Below are 22266 nucleotides of genomic sequence, written 5' to 3'. Positions count from 1 at the left end.
ATTTCAAACTTGATTTCCCAGACAGACAAATGAACAAGACATCAAAGCTTGACATGTTAATAATTAATGGCACTTATAAAGGATTCATGGAAATCATGCTACAGAATAATGATATAACTGTGCAAAGTTATTACATGGATGGTTATGCCTTTTTCGTTCTCAGGATGGACTATGGGGATTGGATCGAAGACAGCTGAGGAACATGAAATAAATGGGATGGAGTTGCTCGTGCCACAGCACAGGTTTTCCCCAATGCCTGGACAGCAATTCTAGTATCTCTAGATAATGTTGGCATGTGGAATCTTCGAGTTTAAAATCTAGATACCTGCTATCTGGGTCAGTAAACATATGTAAGGGTTGTGAATTCAGAGATAAAACAACGAAGCTGTGTTGCCTTTGCCTAGCAATGCCCTTTACTGTGGCGCCCTCTTACGTATACAGAAACCACAATCTCATACAAATGATTAAAAAGTCGGTGTCTTCTATCAATGTTGGCATGGTTATATTGCTTGGCTTCTCAAGCTGTGTGGAGAACATATCACCAAATAAATTCAACCAAGCTGTGACAATGCTACACCTTTGGACGCTGTCATCATGACATATGTCTCAAATGTGGAGGCTTTCAATCATTCAGTGACTGCTGTACAGTGGTATCCCGAGGGAAAAATATAGTTGATGGGAAATACCAACAATTCCTCACTCTGCAAACGCAATTCAAGTAACTCAAAGCATTATATATCTATCTGCAATGACTCAGCAAGTTTGGCATGAAACTAAGGGAAGGATTACGCACCCTTAAATACAGCGCAAACATTGTTTACATTATAAACCAGAAACCAGAGTTATGAAGGGGTTTATATTGAGGTTCTGCTCTTGGATGAAAACGTTTACATCAAATATTATCAATGATGAATATTGGGTGCTAATATTTATTTCTGAATGCAGTGGACCAGCGTTGGCTATTTCTTCTTTGCCTCAATCCTTTGGTGAAATGTCGGTCTCTGAAGTGGGCATGGAGAATGCGCATTAACTGTTTGACAATATCAGCATAAGACTTTTCTTTTATGCAATGCATTGATTCAATGCCAAATGTCAAATGGTTTTTATAAGAACTTGATTGCCACAAGGCCGCCCTGATTAGTGACACGGGATGAAGATGTGGCACAAGGGTTTTGAGGAATGACGGCCTGAGCATAAACCGCAAACACAAGATGATGAACAAGTTGGCGCACAGCTGATAGGGAAAACTTCTGAAAAGCGTGTCAGAGAATCAGAGTTGCGTGGAAATACTTCAGAGAGGAGATATAAAGCTGGAAATTTGAAATGTGGATCAGAAACCGGCTACACCAAGTATCTCAAGGCGATGAATTGTGATATATGCTGCATCGAATTTAGTTTTTTGCCGTGAATGCTTTTGTATTCTTTGTGGGAAAGCTACTGATCAGAGTGTGGCATACTACTGTAATATCAGATGCGAGGGAAAGCTGAATGAAGAATTTGTTTGTGGGCATGTTGTTCACCTAGAATGTGCTCTAGTTTGTCATATGGCAGGCGTAGAGCCAAGCATTGGTTTAGATGTGGAGTATCATTGTATGCGCTGTGACAAAAAGGCGAACTAGATGATGTTTGTTTCCAGCATACTTCATGCATCTGAATCCCTGGAAATACGAGCTGATGTTGAGAAGAATTTATATCTTGCTTTACGTATTATACAGGGTACAAGGAAGACTGTGGAAGAAGCCTGCATAATAATATGGAATCATCTCTAAAAGAAGCTTCGTATTGGAACGGATCTAGCAATTCTGATGGCATAAATTTGGTCACTCAAAGAAGATCTCACATCAGTGATATACAGAGTGTTATTTTGAATCTCAGAATCCTTGTTTTTGGCCAATTTAAAGATCTGGTTACTTGCGCAAATGATTTAGTGTTAATTATGGTCATTTTTAATTGCTCACACTCCAGTTGCATATCAAGTTCTAGAGTATTTGAAACGTGTTTGGTTCCGGCATTCGGTTACAGCGTTAACACTATTCGAGCCTACCCTCAGTTTGATTGTAGTTCTGTCAAGGGATTTGCGTAAGGAGTTCATGCTTTTACCAAAGAGAGTGAGGGAACCTGGGATAGTGTTTTGGGAGGTGCTGTTGAAAAGGCACCAATTTATCAGTTCCAAACACAGATGTGTTTCTATCAAAGCCATTAAAGTCTGTTTTGTTTTAGAGGTCCATCATATTGCTTATGGAGTTAGACATGCTGCTATTGTTACAGAGTTTATATTTGAGAAATTTCCTATTGAGGATGGCATAGTGGAGGGGCTTGCAGATTCTACATCGAAGTTTAGGTCATTTGAGCACCAGCACTTAAAGGAACACCGTGATATATGTCAAAATGAGCAGAATGGATGTCTGGAAAACACACAGGATGCAATGTTAGGTCTCGACTAATGAATTTTCTGTTGGTCCACTAGATTCGGGCACATGGAATAATGGCCAGCGCATCATGGACGTGGAAACCTGGTAATTAAAGGATAAAAATCCACTTCTTTGGATTTGAATCTTTGAGGCAAACCAAAGACCGGTAATCATGAACAGTTTCCTATATTTCAGGGTGTGGGAGAACATGTATATTAAAGACCAACAAGCAATTACAAACACCTGTCACAGCCAAACTTAAAGAAGCCATGTGTTAGAGGATGAACCTGTTCTCTCATTTTCCTCGCAGGAGCACCAGCTTGATTGTAATAAATGCTTTTTCAGCATGATGAAGAATTAGAGTTGTAATTGTTTTAGGATTCCAGTGTTAATTATTTTAGGATTATAGCGCTGTCAATTAGTAATAAATGACTTTTATTAGTTAGTTTAAAGGGGAATAGGTGGCGTTAGAAAAGGGCTCCGAGCTCTCCTCATGCTGGAGGTGGCAGCTCTGAGTAGTTAGAGAAATAGGTGTCTATATAGAGGTGAAGAGGAGAATGTAAAGGGGGTTGGACTTTTTATACAAAACAGAGTTTTTTTGAGTCTATGGAAAGACTGTTACAGTAATAGAAAAACAGGTTGTTTCTTCTCAAGATTCTCAATGAATCACTTTGTTCAAATGTGATGATGGTTTAGTTTCTTAATGTTCTTTTTACAGCCTTGTTATAGCACAATCCCTCAGAATTCATATTATATGCTCTGACTTCCTGTGTGCTTGGCAAACTGTGGGTTTTGGTGAAGCATGTTTGAACATCACTCATAATTCATTTGTAATGCTCTGACTTCCTGTATGTTTAGCAAGCTTTGGTTTAGGTAAAATGTGTTTGAACATCTGATGATGCAAAGAGCCTTGACTTCCATGAGATGACTGTGATTTTGTTTATTAAATGTGAGAGACTCCATAGCCCAATGAAGACCAATTTGGTGTGTGTCCAACCAGCTTTATTTTCATAAGTGTGTGAAGAGTTAGCCCTCTGTTGTTGTGATTAATTCTCTATCAAAAGCCTGTGAGAGAGCCCTCTCTGATTAGGAAGGCTAATTCCTAGTCTAAAGTATGGTCTGAAACAGTTACATGAAACCTTGCTTGGTTGCAGCCCCTAGTACTGGTTTTGTGATAACAGATTGAAGCAACATTGATCTACTTTGCACTTGCATAGCAAATGCAGTTCGAAGGCTAGCTGGCTTGACTTCAGGCTCCGTCTGTAAGTTTATAAAGTAAACAAATGTAGATAAACAAACAATCTATTCGCTCCCCAGCAGAGTTGCCATTTTTTTATCGGGAAAACTAGTGTCTATGCAAAGCTGCTAGTCCCACTAAGGCTAGTAGCTACCTTAGAAACAAACAAACTAAAAACTACTTTCATTTTCCTTTATGAGAAATAGATAAGAGAAGAATAAGGAGACCAACCTCTGTCTTGTGCTTGGTTCCTTGTTCGATTCCTCTCTCTTCTGATAGGTCTTTGCCACTTGCTTCCTTGTCTACCCAGCTTCAAAGAGTACCTGTAGAATCAAAGCAACATAACACTATCCAAGAACATAGATCTATTATCATAAACAATATAGGATCAGATGTATATTGACCACACAAATGCATAAATCATCAATCATACAAGAATGTGGAGGAAAACTTGAATAGCTTTATTGATAATAAAGAAAAAGCAAAGAGGATTACAACCAATTGTTTTGACTCAGCATCATCCTCTCAGCAAGAAAGCCCTTCTTCACCTCATGAAAAGCTTAGATCACCCAACACTATGATATTGCACCAAGAAACCAATAGCACTTCCGTACAAGATATAAAATTCCATCCTCTGGATCTCTAGGATGAGGGATCCATATATAGATGTTTGCAAGGGGAATGAGTCAGCTTTTGAGATTTGATTAGTTTCCTCTCTCTAATAGTTCTTGATTCCACTTGGAGATTGATGATCTCTTACTCATCCCTGGTTGAATGTAGAGAGGCAAGTGTCACAGGAGAAGTTTCTGGAAGATTCCATGCTCCTCCACCTTGCGGATTGACCCTGCCATTTGTCCACTCTCGCCCATCGCACCCCATAGAAGGGTTTTTCAAAATGAATTGCACCTACTGTGTGTATTCAGGTGGGATGCAATGCACTTTGACCATGGAGTAGGTGAAATGGTCCAGTTTTGACCAGTTCTGAGTAGTTTTTCATGGAGAACTTCTGAGAGATGCTGTAATCAGTTGACCTTGTTCTTTTAGGGGTTAGAACAACACCTTTAGGGACTTAGGAGCCCTTAGTTTATGGACATTTATGATTGGGGTTGCAGTGCCCAAAAATGTCTATAACAACAGTGACTCTCCTACAGAAATGCATGCACCAAGGAGACCTCACAAGGGTGGCAAACATATACGAGAGGAGCCTACTTCACTTGCTGAATTGCAGGTCTGTCCTCTTGCTATCACATGATTCCAACACCATTCATGTTATCAGTTCTGTGAGATGGTTGCTAGAGTCCAGTATCATCATGAGTTAGCCCGGTTGTTTGTGCTTCATTTACGTAATGGCCAAACCACTCTAGCTAGTGTGACATTCACCTTGACACCGAAGTCTATTTCTCTAGCAACCGGCATTCCTAATGTCAGAGAGTAGTGGAATAAAAGGCAACAGATTGATAGGGAACACTATGAACCATACATCAAGCCCGGTTATTTGAGACAAATTAGCATAGTTTTTCCCTTTCAGTACCTAAAAGACTCATATGCTCCCTTGATGAAACTCATAATGAAGTATTTTAGTTGTGAGGGCCGGTTTTCTCGCCTATATTCTTATCATATCAGATTGTTGATGTAATTTACCAAGGTGAGAATGATGAATCTCCCCTACTTCATGTGGCAAAATATTGAGAAGATGACCACCCTAGTACAACAGAAGACTCCTCAGCAGCAGTTTAACAGTATATACCATTTTGCACTCATCAAAATTGTGGTCAAGCATCAGCTTGGTTTGCAAGGCATCTCATGGGAGGATTTCATTTCTCATGAGTTCTTCACAGCTTCTCAGGTACCTCCAAAGACGTTTCATGAGACAGGTAGACTTTCTCATCAGTAGGAGGGTCATGAAACATAGACCACTAGTGTGCCGGCGTTTGTCACCTATCAAAAGGGCACTAGCCAGTTGTTTGCAGCAATAAAGCGAGTATTATCTCCACCCGGGGTGGAAGGGGTCTCTCTTTATTCATCAGCACAGTAGGTTCAAGACAAGGGAAAGAGGCCATTACATGATGAGGGGCCTTTAGGTGAGCAGGAGACTGATTTCATTCTCATTTAGGACAATGACACGGATTTCGGCCCACAAAGCTCAAAGCTCAAGGAGGTCATCCAAGAGCAACAGGTGGATATCAATGCTTTGTCCCTCAACTTGGAAAGAGCCAAGTGGATAATAAAGTACTTGGAGCAAAGAAACAAGCAACTAGAGGATCAACAAACCATAATGGAGCTAAGAAACATACGAGAAAACCGGCAAGCTGCCAAAAGGAGGAAAGTCAAGTTCACAACACTTGAGCAAGAAATCAATGTTGATCATGAGTCTTGGTCGGAGAGGACTGATATGCACTTGGAGAGGATGTTGGAGAAAGCCATCAATGAGAAAAATATGTTGAGAAACATGGCATATCACTATTTGTCAAGGAATATGGTGTGCCAAGCTAGGATCAGGAACTTGAAGGCCAAGTTGAAGAAGAGATCGAGGAGGCAAAAAGCACAAGATAAAATTCAAATCTTGGCTAAGGCTTCCTTGGTCCAACACAGCACTTGATGGAGAACACTCAACCCAAATTTCAAAAAATTTGGGACTCTTTTTGCATTTTTGAAAATTTTGGGCTAAAATACAGAATTTTCTGCCCAATGCGTCGCGCCACCTAGTGCTCGCTTTCCATGGAGGCCTCCAAATGACAAAAAATCAGCATCTTTGGATTTGTCTTGGAAAAATATGCATGCCTACCAATGGCCAAGAAATTTTGACAGATTTTGAGCCCCCAAAAAATGACCTTACTACCCCTAATTTGACGCACATGAAGCAGTGTTGGGAGAACTCAGTTTTGGAGGGGCAGATGGAGGCCAAATTCAAAAATTCCACTTGTTCTAGAAAATAGATAGTGTTGGACACCTAATCCTAAATGGGTTAGTGTGGAAGCCGAATAGACTAAGCAGTCCAAGAGACCTTGGGATCTGAAACCCAAGAGTCACATAATGTACTATAAATGTAAATCTCTTGTTAATAAAAAAATGAATTGCATGTTTTATCTTTCATATCTCTCTTGCTGTCCATGTGTGTTTGACATGGTATCAGAGCAGGCGTATTCCTACCCTGCATAATTACTATGAGCCATTTGGTTTATGGCCTTTATGTGCAGGTTATTTCTGCCATGACTTCTGCATTTCATAAATATTTTCTCAGCTAAATTCTAGCTGCAACCTCTGTCAATTTTCCAGCCCTATTTTTAGAATTCCTAAAATTAATTGTAACTCCTTGACTGCGCCCTCTGCACTCCCTGGGCTGTGCATATTCCTTTCCTGCGTGTTGTCTGCACTGTCCATGAGCGTTTCATTAAAAAAAAAAAAGGGAGGCGCTGTGCATTAACATACCTATCCGCTCTATGGTATTGTCCAAACTGTTTTGTTGGGTGTCATATATGCGTTTCTCTGACAAATATGCACCTTCTGTCTAAACTGCGCCCTCTGTCAGATGCATTTTTTAACTTAACGCTATGAACACTATTGTATGAACGCTGGTGGACGTCAATTAAACGGATGAGGTGAGTACAGAATGGGGCTTAATGATATATGCGCTATTGGCTCTGGTGATATTTGCCTTTGTGATTACACACAAGGGAAGGGGACACGCTGTTGTGTGAGGTTTTACGTTGGTCTGTCATCACCATAGCAGTCGTTCTGCTGCTGGTCTCTGCTGCAGATTTGTGGGAGCACTCTTGAAAGTTCCATATCCTTTTATCTCATCTTAATGTTTACTGCATACGCTGTCTGTGGGTTGTATTGAAACAATATTATACGCTGTGTGCCAGTTTGATTAGCAAAAAGCTTGTCAAAGTCAGCCGAAGCCGAGAGCGTCCAAAACAAAAGAACCGCTGGTACAAAAGAACTGCTGGTTTCAAGAAATTCGGCTGTATTGGCCGTATTCTCTGCCAGGAGAGCACTCTAGTTTCCAGAAGACAATTTTTGATTTCCTCTATGCGATAGCTAACATCCCATTCCTGTGCTTCCTTTATCTAGTCTATCTGCGCCTGGTGCGATTTCTCTTTCATCAATCTATGGCTATGGCACAAGGAAATTTGATTTAGGATCTCCAAGGGGAACGATTGCGGGTAGATCAGCTGCCGGATTAAGCAGTCTTGGAGCACTCCAGGCTGGGGCGGGAAGCTATGCATCTCTTCAACCATATTCAGCAGCATATGCTCCAACGAGGACATTTGGTATTAGAGGTGGAAGTAATATTTCACACATACGGGAGATATCTGGAGCTTCTGTAAAGTTGCGTGACCCTATTACTGGTGCTTCAGAACGTGTTATTGAAATATCAAGCACCCCTGAACAGTCTCGTGCTGCCCAGAGCCTGATTCAAGCTTATATGTTGACTGGACAGAGCCAACAGTCTCGTGTGACTTCTCGGGCATATTAGCCCTGCTTTACGGCTGGTTTACACAGCCGCGATCTTTGAAGCCTCCGCCCAAATCTGAAGAACGAATGAGCAGTGTTGTTTGGGAAGCTTATATCCCATTTTTTGGGAGCTGTTGATTTGAATTCACTCGAGGTTTTATTGAAGCCTGGACGAGTCTCCTTTATATTGAATCTTTTCTGCATTATATTAAAATGCCCAGATTTTTACCAGTGAGCTATGGGAACAGGTTTTGAATCGGCTTTAGTATTTCAAAAGCCTCCAAATATATTGCGAAGATTTAGGCAACATGTCATGTTTTGGAGCCGCAACCTGTTATATTGTGGATTTCTAGGACTCTTCTCAGGATTGACTAGATATAGGGGTTGATACTGTCTTGATAAAAAGCTATTTTCGTAGTGTAGCACATGAGAGTCCATCAGGGCATAAAGAATGATCTAGCCCCAAGGCTACAAACTTGTATTTTTCTGTGGTTGTTTCAGTTGAGAAGCATATCACTGTACCTGTGCTTGAAATCTTAATGAGTATAGACTATTGGAAGTGATGTTTGGTGATGTACCTATGCTATAGAGGGTCTCAAACTTCCTCATCTCATTGGATGTGTGGCTGTGAATATATTGAAGACACTCCATATTTATTTCTCTGTCTTGGAGCTGAATACGTTGCATATATTATCACTGTGGTGTTTTCTCTGTAATGATGGAGCTTCTTTGATGTTATAACACTTATCTGCAGCCACTGTTCTTCCTAACATTTGCTGGTATATTCTACTTCAGATCTCTGTTATTGTTAGAGTTGATATATCAGATGTATATGTAATCCATTCCTGTAGTTGAAGTTCGAATTTCAAAGAGGAAAGAAGTCATTTAGTTGTGCATCCATACAAAGCGTATCTTGGTATACCTGAGCATTTTAAGGGTGAAATATATCTATTGTATCTGTGTTGGAAGGACTTTGAGCCTCTCATTCTTGCTGGACACACATCTGTTAGTGATTGGCTAAATTCTTAGCTGGAATTAGTTGAGTGCCTTTGAATACCTTCGGTGAAGTTTTTTACATCATTGGGGTCATTTCCAATAAAAAAGGGGTTGAGATTCTTGGATTTATTATTGAAGGAAGAGGTCGAGCTACCCTTGTGTATATTCGTGGAGTTTGAGCCATGTCTCCATTGCTGGTATTTGCGGATTTTTTATTCTTTTTGCATTCCTGAGCTTCCAGAAGGGATATAGAGGCAAGTTCTATAAAGTTTGAAGGAATCAGCTACGTAACTTTAAAAAAAAAATTACAGAATTTAAAGAACAGAATCTCTGAAAGTCTGGCATTGGACAATGTATTTTTCAAACTGATATTCTTAATTTTTGAAATCTTCAATAGCTGGGGTTTTTCTAGACTTGTTGAGTGTTCATTTCTTTGTTAAGACAATGGCTAGATTTGATGATGTATTAGAGTTACTGAATACACTAATACACTCCTCTATTGGTGGGAAGGTAAATGTTAGCAAAGACACTCTTTGTGACATTCAGACCTGCCTGCATGATGCACAAGAAAAGATTGAATTTTTGCAACTAGAATCTCAGTTCCAGCAAGATGAGCTTCAACAGATTTGTCATTCCAAATTGTTTTCTGCTCAAAACAATATGTTGTTCAAGGTTAAACCAGCAAGTGGTGAAATTAGTAAGATTGAGGTTGAATCAGATCCAGAATCCAATAAAGCAACAATTGTACATGCAGATGCAGAAACTCAGTCTGCACTTCCCAAGCCCATCATCAGACCTTGGGAACAGCTTGTCCACAACAAGCACAGAACTGGTCTTGGATATGACAAGGACTTGTCCTTTCATATTCCAGACTATGCCAAGCCCATTCAGTTTCAGAGTGCTGGATTCATTCATGACAGTTCACCTGCTCCTCATGACAGTTCAGCTTCAGTTGTTCCAGACTCTGCCCCTCTTCCACAGCAACAGCAACAACAACAACAACAACAGATCATAAAATGCCAACACTGTGACCGAGTTGGCCATTTGAAAGATCACTGTTTTGATCTTCATCCATGTAAGCACTGTCATAAAACCAGTCATTCTTCACACAGATGCTTCAGAAACAAACGTCCTGCAAGAACAAAGATTCATCTTGGATGGATCGCTTCTTGGCAATGGGCATCAACAGCCAAGAAGTTATTCCAAACACATGTCAGAACTTGTTCCAGAGTATTGAAGAGTCTTGCAGTTGAGTTTTCTCCATCTTCTCACCTTGTATCTGACAGGGGGGGAAATGATGGTCATCTACAAGCTTCAAAGCCACATCAAGCGAGCCTGAGCCACAACCTACCACACCAGTTTCAGAGTTGTAGCCAGAGACAAAGATGCCTGAACATGCCTTCAGTTGGCAATCTGGGACACTTCCTCTAGCAGAAGACTTCAGCTTCTTGCCAGTTTTGGAAGAGTTCCGGGAACAAAATTGAGAACACTTCCTCTAGCAGAAGACACCAGCTTCTTGCCAGTTTTGGAAGAGTTCCAAGAATTGCATTAAGCATTCCAGAGTTGTTGGTAATCCTTAAACCATCACAGGTTGAGACTTCCCTTTTCAAGTTGAAGTTTTACCTTTTATGCGGGGTGAGACCTCCCTTTTATGGTTGAAGGTTTCCCTCTTTAAAACAATAGGATCACTTCCTCTAGCAGAAAACTTCAGTTTCTTGCCAGTTTTGGAAGGGTTCCGGGAACTGCACTAAGCGTTCCAGTGTTGGTGGTCATCCTTAAACCACCGCCCTTTATACCAACAATTCATAGAGCACATTCAGCCTAGTGCTGCCATGCATTTTTTGCACATTTTGTATTACAGCTCTCTTCTTGGACTCATACATAACCCTTCGGATTAAGGGGGGGAATGTTGGACACCTAATCCTAAATGGGTTAGTGTGGAAGCCGAATAGACTAAGCAGTCCAAGAGACCTTGGGATCTGAAACCCAAGAGTCACATAATGTACTATAAATGTAAATCTCTTGTTAATAAAAAAATGAATTGCATGTTTTATCTTTCATATCTCTCTTGTTGTCCATGTGTGTTTGACAGATAGGAAGAACTTTCCAAAAAACACTTGGAGCAAATTTGGACACTAGAAAGGCCTCCAAAAGTGGCTGCAAACAGGAGCTACGCATAGGGGAAATTTTGCTCAGTTTGACCAAGTATACTCTGTTTTCCACCTAGTTCCTTGACAGTTTGACTTTTCTCTTTCTTAATGCCAAAATTATGATGCAATTTAATTTAAATTGATGGATCTTGATGTAATTATGTCAAATTTTCACCCATGGAGGTAGATTCATCTATCAAAAAGTAGTTTGCAACTGAATGACTCAGTTCCCTAATTTCTAGAGGTAAGCTGTTCCACTGCCTAATTTGTAGTTCTCAGTTTAGAATTAGTTGGAACAGCTCCTAAACTCATGAGATTGACCCCTAGAGGCTAGGATTAGTTGTTGTTATGTTTTCTCAATCATTAGCATGGTTGGAATTTTGAGAAAGCTTGGAGCTCCATTGTATACATTTTCTTAGCGGTTTTGGCTACGGAATAGACCACGGTTTGTAGCACTCTATGGGATTCATGTGGCATGTTGCTTTGATATTGTGTTTCCTTATATAAATGTAGTTTTATATGTGTTTTATGTATGCCATTATCTCTCTTGCTTCTTCTTAACTAAAACAAACAAGCATAAAGGTAGAATCCATTGAAATTGCAGTGCTCTACGTAGGGTTTGCTTAGTTAATGATGTTTTCAACTGTTTGAAGAGGATCCCTAAGGTTTTCTTGTCGTCTTCAACTCCTCACCTATCTAAATCTCTCCATTTCATTCAATTTGAAGTATCAAATCACTTGCCTACCTTGCCCCATTGAGACCTCTGCAAAACTGAGCCTCATCCCCAAGACCCAAAATTTGCCTTTCCATTTGAGCCAACAAAACATCTTTAAATTCAATCAAACTCTTTTGCACACATACCTAGCCTAAGATCTGTATTCATATTAGTCATCTCAAGCCCTCATTGATCATATTTTTTTGAGATTGACAAGGAGAGAGCCCTCTCCGGACCTGGTAGGGCTAGCTACCAGGTTAAGCGTGGTTTGATGTTACCCTAGATTCTGCCTTTCTCAGCATAAGGTAGATTTAGGCCCTAACATAGTGGCAACCATATTGGGGAAGAAATTGTTTGTTTGTTAATGTTATTCATTTTATAAACTACAAACGGAGTCTGAAGATTAGCCAGGTAACCTTCGAAACACTTTTTCTTTGCATTAGTGCAAGTAGATAAACCTACTTCAGTCAATCTCCAGTCTAGTCTTATAAATGGAATATCTAACTTGCAAATTGCCCCAGTACATCTAAGAATTCTAAGCTTTTGGATGATAAGTTTAAAGTTTGATAGGCTGAACAAGTTGGTCATGTCCATTTGATTTCTTGGAAATAATAAGACACTGGCTTCCAGAAGATATAACAGATCAAATCCGGATCTTGATCCACCTCTTGCGTACGAAAATCCCAATCTTATTCTGAGAATCGTTTGCCAAGAAAGTTTTGTGATTCCAGTGTTCAAATCTCGTTCATGTCTTGTTGTTTTTTAGTATCTTGAAGATCTTGAGTTTGACGAATAGTTTGAGTTGTCATTGTTTGAGACCAAATCTGAAAGTGTTGTTGGTTCTACTACCTTAAATCCAGAGTTTTTCAAAGATCTTGAAATTGAAAGGGCCCATAGATCAATTGACGATTATATTTTGAGACTTCAAACTACCATTACGGCTACAAAAATTCCTGGATTTTTAGAGTCTACATCTGCAACTCTTGGGTCTTCTGCAATTGCATCAAGCTCCAGAATTCCTACCGAAACTCCCTTCATTCCCACCATTCCTGTGCAACCTTCTATCTCTGATAAAAAATCTACAATGGTGTGACCTCCATCCACTCCTTCTACCCCTCAAACATCCAAAATTTCTTCACCACCATCCCCACGTCATACACCCCATACACCAGTTGCACCCACTCCCCCAACATCCCCAAGACCGATTGCAAATCCACTGAGAGCAATGGTTGCTCGTTTTTCACCCCTTGTGTTGCCTCAAAATTTGGATGATATGCCCGCCGATTATCAAAGAAAAATTCCATTGTTTGATGGCACTCCTCACAGTGCTACAGCTTAGCAACATGTGGACAAGCTAACATATTTCTTCGACCTTCATGAGATTGATGTGAAAATGTGACAATGAGGCTGTTTGTACAAACCTTTGGTGGTGAAGTGAGGAAGTGGTTCAAAGCTTTGTCGGCTGCAAGTATCACTACATTGACTAATCTTCAGAGACAATTCTTGGATCGCTGGGAAGTGAAGAAAAATCCTCTTCAGATCCTTTCCGAATATGAGAACATCAAGTGGAATGTTGGTGAGTCTGTTCAAGATTATTGTATTAGATTCAATTCAGTTTACAATGCAATTCCTGATCATATAAAGCCACCTATGGGGCTGGATTTGATTAATTTTCCGAATGGTTTCGATCCTGATATGGCCTATCAATTAAGAGAAAGAGATCCGGCCACTTTGGAAGACATGCAGAAAATTGCAGTTAGCATTGAAGCTAATCTGCTTGCCAAGAGAGCTAGAACAAAGGCTGAAAAGAAGGTAAGAATAAAGGAAGAGGTTTCCACTTTAGATCAAGTGCTCCGGAAGATGGAGAAGATGTTTGATAGATTGAAAATTGACAAGCCTGAACCACAAGTCAGAAATCCCAACTTTCGTGGTTAGTAGCAACCACAATTTAGAATCAAGAAAAGAGAGTAGCGAGCACAAGACCAAGTAGCGCAGCAGCAGGTAAAGACACCCTTACAGCAGAATTTTGTACATGGTCAGGAATCAGACGATGAGGAGACTGTAATTGGAGAAGAGAATCATTTCTTTACACCCGATGATATGCCAATTTTATTACTAAATATGAGTAGTATTCCGAGAATTCAACTGTACAAAGGGACGAAAATTTCATCTTGGTGAATGAAACAGTTCTTGAGAAGGAATCCGATGAATATCAAAGAGGAAACATGAATGCTTTGTCAGCCCAACAGCAACAATATTCACTCAGAAGTAGAGATGTGCCCATAAATCCAATTCAGAAAAGGAAGGAGATAACAGCACCAAAGAATGATCCTCCCATTGTGCAGAAAAAGGGAAAAGAGACAGCTGATCCTACCATCAACAAAATGCCATCAGCAAATGAAAGATCCAATCAGCCAAGTGTGTCAAAGGAGAAAACTGAAAAGAAGGATGTTTCAGTGAAAGAGGTAGAAAAGATTTCAGTTTTTAACTTAGAAAATGAAATTGCTAAGTTAAAAGTATCTATTCCTTTGACTGAGTTGATGAAAAATAGCAGCTACAAAGGTCAGGTGTCTAAGATTTTGAATTTGGATCCATCATCTGATATGGTGAACGTGGAGGATGATAGACCTGAGTTGATTTTTGGTCCAACATTGGAAGGTCAGTCTCAAGATAGTGATGTAGCTCCTTTTTACATCAGCCTTAGGGTGCATGACTATGTATTACACAATGCTATGTTTGATTCCGGAGCCTCTCATAATCTCATGCCTAAGGCCATCATGGAGAAATTGGGGTTGGATATCACTAGAAAGTATCATGACCTCTACTCCTTTGATTCTGGTAGAGTAAGGTGCACTGGTATTATCAAAGATTTGGTGGTCAGTTTGGATCAGATTCCAGCTAAAAATGTTTTGATGGATGTGGTCGTGGCAGATATACCTCCTAGATTTGGCATGCTTCTTTCTAGATCTTGGGGAGCGAATATGAAAGGGAAAATGTAGCTTGATTTCTCCTATGCTACCATTCCTGTGTTCGGTCAAATGATAAAATTATATTGGGAGCAAAAGATGAAGTACATAATCACTAGCAAGGAGAAACCGGTAAATCATCCAATAAACTACGTACATACTGATTTAGAATCATTTGTTTTGTATTCAAATAGCTTTAATGATGTAAACAACCAAGTAGTAGAAGTAGAAGACATTCCCAAGATCACTGAAAATTTCAGAGAAGTCTTAAAGCAAGAAAGACAAAGACTTGATAATACGGCTGAGCAATCAGCCTTCCAATAGCAGCAACATATTGATCGACAGCGAGGAAAAGTAACAGAGCAAACATAATTTCAGCATTTGGAAGAGGACGAAGCAGGCCTGTGGAGCATGGATTTTTATGGTGCGGTAGGAAGGGAAGGTGTTGGAATTGGCATTTGGATATGAAACCCTGTTTTCACCCCAAACAAAGTGCCAAGCAATGTAAGGGTCTATTCTTATAAACTAGCTTTTGACTGTTCAAATAATGAGGCTGAATATGAGGCTTTAATTACTGGTTTGAAAATTCTTAGAAAGTTGAATGCTAAAAGGATTTCAATGTATGGCGACTGCGAGTTAGTTATCAAGCAAGTGAAAGGGGAATACCAAGCTAAGCATCCTCGAATGCGGGCCTACCGCAATGCAGTATTAGACATCTTGAGAGTATTTTAAGATTATACTTTGACATGTGTCCCTCGTGTTTAGAATGTCATTGCAGATTCACTTGCAATATCAGCAAGTAATTTGAAAATTCCGATGAATTCAAACAACAAGTTTGAGATTCATGTGAAACATTGCCCAGCTATTCCCAACAATCAAAAGTATTGGCAAGTGTTTCAAGATGATGAAGAGATCGATGAATTTCTACAAAATGAAGGTAAATTCAAAGACACTTCTATTGATGTGGAGTATGATGATGGTGAGGCGTATATAGAAGTCAATCAGATGGAAGTTTTGCAGCTGAAGGACAACGTCATTCCTAAAGGTCTAATACCTTTATAGGAGCTATTTGATCAAGATGATATGGCCCAGAAACTGAGCTTGTTGCCAACCGAGAAAGGAGTTGAGGATGTGAACATTGGATCAGCTAAAAATCCTAAAATGGTGAAGTTATCAAAGGTATTGCCTCCACAGGTAAAAGAAAAGTATATCAGTTTAATATCTTCTTTTAATGATGTACTTGCTTGGGATTATTCAGATTTGAAGGCATATGACACAAGCATCATTCAGCATATCATCTCGATCAAGCCAAATCAAAAACATTTTCGTCAGAAGCTAAGAAGAATAAATCCAAAGCTGCTGCCCTCAATTGAGAAGGAAGTGAATCAGTTGTACAAAGCCGATATCATCGTCCCCATAAGATTTTCAGATAGGATTTCTAATTTGGTTCTCGTTCACAAGAAAATAGGTGAGATTCGGTTATGTATTGATTTTAGAAATCTGAATAAAGTATCTTTGAAAGATAACTATCCATTGCCCAAGATGGATCACATACTTCAGAGGGTAGTTGGGGCTTCCTGCATGTCGCTACTTGATGGGTATTCCAGGTATAACCAAATTCTAGTCCATGAGGATGACAGAGACAAAACAACATTCACCACTCTGTGGGGAACTTTTCACTATGCAAAGATGCCTTTCAGATTGAAAAACATTGGTGCAACCTTTTAGCGGGCGATGGATATTGCATTCGCTAATGAAAAAGATGTTTTTCTAGTTGTTTATCTTGATGATTTGACAATTTTCTCTAACTCAGATGAAGAGCACCTCTATCATCTAAAAATTGTATTTCAGCGTTGTAGAAAGTATGGTATTTCTCTCAATCCAAAGAAGAGTCTGTTTTCCATGGATGAAGGTAAGCTTCTCGGTCATATCATATCAAAGGGGGGCATCTGCATTGATCCATCTCGATTGGAAGCCATTCAAAAGATTGATTTTCCAAGAAGTAAGAAAGAAATCCAATCATTCAATGGTAAGATAAATTTTTTACGTCGCTTTGTACCCAATCTTGCAGAACATTTAAGGGGAATCACAAACATGCTCAAAAAAGATAGTGTAGTGAAATGGACTGAGGAAGCAATTAAGTCTTTCAATTTGGTGAAATTGGCCCTTTCTTCCACTCCGGTTTTGATCAGCCCGGACTATACTCAGGATTTCATTTTGTTTTCATTTGCCTCGGATCACACTATGGCAGCAGTCTTGATGCAGAAAAGAGACCAGCTTGAGAAACCAATTGCGTTTTTTAGCAGGACCATAAGGGATGTGGCATTAAAGTACAATATTATTGAAAAACAGGCTCTTGCTTTGGTAAAGGCATTGAAAGATTTTCGGGTTTATATTTTGCATTCTCACATCCTTGCTTATGTCCCTAACGCTGTTGTTAAAGATGTCTTAGTGCAAACAGATCCAAAGGGAAAAAGAGGCAAATGGATTGCTGCATTGTTGGAATCTGACGTGGAGATCAAACTGACAAAGCTCATGAAAGGACAAGGGCTGGCTAAGCTAATGGCTGAGTCAAATTTGCATGCCTTGGACATCAATCTCATTGCTGCTATGTCTGAGGAAGATGAAGAAATTCTACCCACTCAGGTATGAGAAATTTTTCTTCTTTCTCCTTGGTGTTCAGACATTGTTTATGTACTCAAAAATCTATCATCACCACTTGGAATGGCTAAGAACAAAAGTAGGACCCTGAAATTGAAGGCTGCCAAGTTCTGTATCATGAATAATGCACTCTATTGGAAAGATCCCAGTGGTGTCTTACTCAATTGTTTGGTTGAAGAAGAGGCAAAACAGGTTATGGAAGACTTTCACAAGGGAGATTGCGGAGGCCACCTTTTCTGGAAGACAACAACCAATAAAATTTTGAGAGCGGGGTATTGTTGGCCAACTGTTTTTGCTGATGTGTAAAAAACAGTAGCAAGCTACCATGAATGTCATATTTTTCAAGGTAGAAGGAAGTTGCAGCCTTTAGCACTCAAGCCCATTGAAGTAAGTGCTCCAGTTCAACAGTGGGGTTTGGATTTCATTGGCGAAATCCATCCTTCTTCTTCAGTGCAACACAAATGGATCCTCACAGCGATGGATTATTTCACCAAATGGATTGAGGCGATTCCCACGAGGTAGGAAACTGATTCAGTAATCATTTCATTTCTTGAAAACAACATTTTGTCTCGTTTTGGCTGTCTAAATAAGTTGATCACTGACAATGCAGCAACCTTTAAATCTAAAAGGATGATTGACTTTTGTCATAAATATCAAATCACTTTGGGGCACTCAACTTCCTATTACCCGTAGGGCAATGGATTGGCGGAATCCTCAAATAAATCTTTGGTCAACATTATCAAAAAGCTGTTGGAAACAAACAAGAAAAGTTGGCACAAAAATCTGGTCAATGCACTTTGGGAAGATAGAGTAAGTCAAAAGAAATCTATAGGCATGTCTCCTTTTGAGCTTGTGTATGGTGTGGACACAGTTTTCCCAACCTCTCTTGCACTCCTGGTGGTCAAACTCTTACAAGAAGTGGGTAGCGAAGATGATCATTTGCAGTGGAGAATCAATCAAATGATTCATTTGCAGTAAACTAGAGAGGAGGTATTTCAGAACACTTTCAAGCTACAAGAGAGAATCAAGAAGATATATGACCGAAAGGAAAAAGTAGACAAGTTTCAAATAGAAGACATAGTGCTGAAATGGGATGCAAGGAACGAAGAGAAAGGTAAGCATGGAAAGTATGAAAATATTTGGAAGGGACCTTACAAGGTTGCGGCATATCGGGGCCAAAATTCCTTCCTCTTGCAAGAAATGAATGGAGAAGACTATCCCGGTGGGCCGGTCAATGGTCGGCTACTCAAACAGTACTATTTTTGAAGTATTTTCTGCTGTCATATGTATCATTATACATACCGGTTTGTTTAAATTCCATTGCAAGTGTATACTGTTTTCACGCTTTCAGTTTGGGGCCCAACGTGAAGGCTATAAAACTGAGGTTTGATTTCAGTTTTGGTTTGGTTTGTTTGAGTCAGGTCTTTTAGTCGATTTCAGTCTTGAAATTGGGTCAATTTTGAGTCACACTTCAGTCCTGAAATTAAGTCAAGAGTCTCATTTTGGTTTGTCGAAGTTATTGACTCCATAGCCCAACGGATGAAGGCACTGCGTGCTTTCCGAGATATCTCTAGTTCTTGGCACCTTCAAGGAGCTACCATCCCCATTGGAGCCAATATTAGTGTCGTTATCTTCAACCCTCCGTCAGAGATCAAATTCTCTTGTTGCATTGCATATTAGGTGTCTCGCTCAGTCAACTGCATTCCATTAGGAGCATGGATCATTTGATGGTAGTGGCTTATTGTACATTTTCCCTCATGTCCTTTACTTGCTGGCCCATTTCCATTTATCAAGATTATATGTAGTCACTTTTTGTCTTTAAATTTGCAAGAGTCATTTCTAGGGTTTCAGTTTCATTAGGTCTAGGGTTTCATCAAAAAGGTCTTCAAAATGTCCAATAGCAGCCAACAAGTGCATGAGGAGGTTAAATAAAGTTCCAGTACCAATAAAATTCATAATCTCATGCTTAGAAATGTATTTTTCCTGAAAACCATGTTTTGAGGAAAAACAGAGTATTTTATGTTTTTGTTGTATAAATTCATGTAATTTCAGTTCTCTTATATTTAAATCACTTCAGTGGAAACCCTGGTCACCTTACCAAGCGTCAGCAACTCCATCCCCTGCAAGGAAAACAAAAAATCAAGTCATTCGGTTCATCAAAGGCACAAATAAAATAAACTACCCAAAAGCAAAGTTGAAAAAGTAAGTCACATTGCAAACATTATAAAAGTGGGTTTTATGAATGAAAAAAAATAAATCTCTTGTATATAAATCATTTTTACAATTCAAAAAGATCATTAGCACTTAAAAAATAAAGACTGAGCAAAGTGAAGGCTGTGTTGAGCAAAGGAAGCAAGCTTGGAGAAAAACTGTGCAAATTCGTGGGCACTGCGCATAGGGTGAGAGGTGTGGCACATTGGGTCACCCTCCACAGTGTTAAATTTACACTGGCGCGATGCATACATGAGGCGCAGTGCGTTGGGTTTGTGGTGCGACGTACAGGGCTTCAAGCTTCATTTCACCTAAAAATTCATTCAAACTACCAAATTTGCTAAATTGCCACCTACTCAAGTAAGTCATCATTCTTCCACTGCTGGTGAATGAGTTTTTCTTAAAGAGTTTATGGTGATTTAAAGAGATAAGCTTGAAACCCTACCTCCTTGCAATTTTTCTCAAAAACAAGTGCTTAGGGTTTGTAGTTTGTGTATTTGCTGCCAAATTCCATTCCCTCGTTCCCACACTCTTTGTTTCCCACATTCATTTTCTAGTTTCATCCCCTTATCCCTGATTCCCATATCCCTAAATTCACTAACCCCATATTCCTAACTCCCACTATCCCAAACCCTAGCTACACATTCCTAAACCCTAATTGTTATAAAAAATCTAAAAACTGTCCCTAAAACCCTTCTATTCCCCAAATTCCAGTCAGCGACATTTCTAAAACCCCTCTTACCCTCCCCCTTCATAGTCCCTAATACATCTTCAAACATTTGGTAGCAAAACATCAAAATCACCATAAATCTCTTCATACTTGTCGAGAAAACTCACACATTAGCAAGCATGGAATCTAATCCTTCATATGACTAAGATGAAGAGACACGCAGTGACTCTCCTACAGAAATGCATGCACCAAGGAGACCTCACAAGGGTGGAAAACATATACGAGAGGAGCCTACTTCACTTGCTACGTTGCAGGCCTGCCCTCTTGCTATCACATGCTTCCAACACCAATCTTGTTATCGGTTCTGTGAGATGGTTCCTAGAGTCCAGTATCATCATGAGTTAGCCTGGTTGGTTGTGCTTCATCTACATAATGTCCAAACCACTCTAGCTGGTGTGACATTCACCTTGACACCGGAGTCTATTTCTCTAGCAACCGACATACCTAATGTCGGAGAGCAGTGGAATAAAACGTAATAGATTGACAGGGAATACTATGAACCATACATCAAGCCCGGTTATTTGAGAAAACTCAGCAGAGTTTTTCCCTTTTAGTACCTGAAAGACTCATATGCTCCCTTGATGAAACTCATAATGAAGTATTTTAGCTGTGAGGGCCAGTTTTCTCGCCTATATTCTTATCATATCAGATTGTTGATGCACTTTACCAGGGTGAGAATGATGAATCTCTCCTACTTCATGTGCCGAAATATCGAGAAAATGACCACCCTAGTACAATAGAATACTCCTTAGCAGTGTTTTAACAATGTATACTATAATAGAGTTCAGGCTTCTGTGATCCATATCAATTTAGAAAGGATTCTTCGGCGAAAATCACAAGGAATATCATTTGTCGACGCGTTTCGAACCAACCAGTATGGTTCATCGTCAGGACAAGTTGAAGAACAGATCCAGCTTAGCATGTTTAAATAGCTAGAGCAGAGACACCAACGGTTACCTAGGCAAGAGGTTGACTCAAGGAGCAAGGTCAAATTTAGTTGAATTAGGTAAAAAATAAATAAATAAATAACCAAATATATAAATGATAAATTATAATATAATAATGAAAATATATAAAATATAAATTTAGTTACATTAGGTGTAAGAAAAATAATAATAAATTATTTATTTAATATATAAATGAGGAATAATAATAAACTACTTATTTCTTAATTAAATTAATAAAAATAAAATAAAAATATATAAAATTTTTATATAAAAATATAAAATTTAGTTATATTAGGTGTAAGAAAAATAATTAATTTATTTAATATATAAATGAGGAATAACAATAAACAACCTTATTAATTAGATAAATGAAAAAACATATAAATTAAAAAATATAATAATAAAAGTAAATAAAAATATATAAAAAAATATAAAAAAATATAAATTTAGTTATATTAGGTGTAAGAAAAATAATAATAAATTATTTATTAATATAAAAATGAAGAATAATAATAAACTACTTATTTATTAAATAAATAAATAAACGAAAAAATTAATAAATATAATAGCAAAAAATAAATTAATTATTTAATTTATAGAAATGAAAGGTATCATTAGTAAGGTAAATACATTCATATTTAGTTATATTAGGTATAAGATAAATAACCAATTGAAGAATAATAAAACTAATAAATCATTAAATTTATTAAATAAATAAAAATATAAACGAAGAATTAAAATAATAATAAATTATTTATTTATTTATTAAAAAGGAATAAATATA

The 22266-nt window shown here is 38.7% G+C and overlaps 1 pseudogene; it reads right to left on the bottom strand.

Annotated features, from left to right (window-relative positions):
- Nucleotides 1–8124: 8124 nt before the first annotated feature.
- LOC149151411 (pre-mRNA-processing-splicing factor 8A-like) overlaps nucleotides 8125–22266 on the bottom strand; it is a 168827-nt pseudogene continuing 154685 nt past the window's right edge.

This window comes from Pinus tabuliformis, chromosome 9 (assembly GCF_031772625.1).
Source record: "Pinus tabuliformis cultivar Carrire ecotype Pingquan chromosome 9, CPIR1, whole genome shotgun sequence".
In the NCBI taxonomy this organism is placed as follows: domain Eukaryota; kingdom Viridiplantae; phylum Streptophyta; class Pinopsida; order Pinales; family Pinaceae; genus Pinus; species Pinus tabuliformis.
Note: the sequence above shows the minus strand (reverse complement) of the source record. Positions and strands in the feature narration are given on the sequence as shown.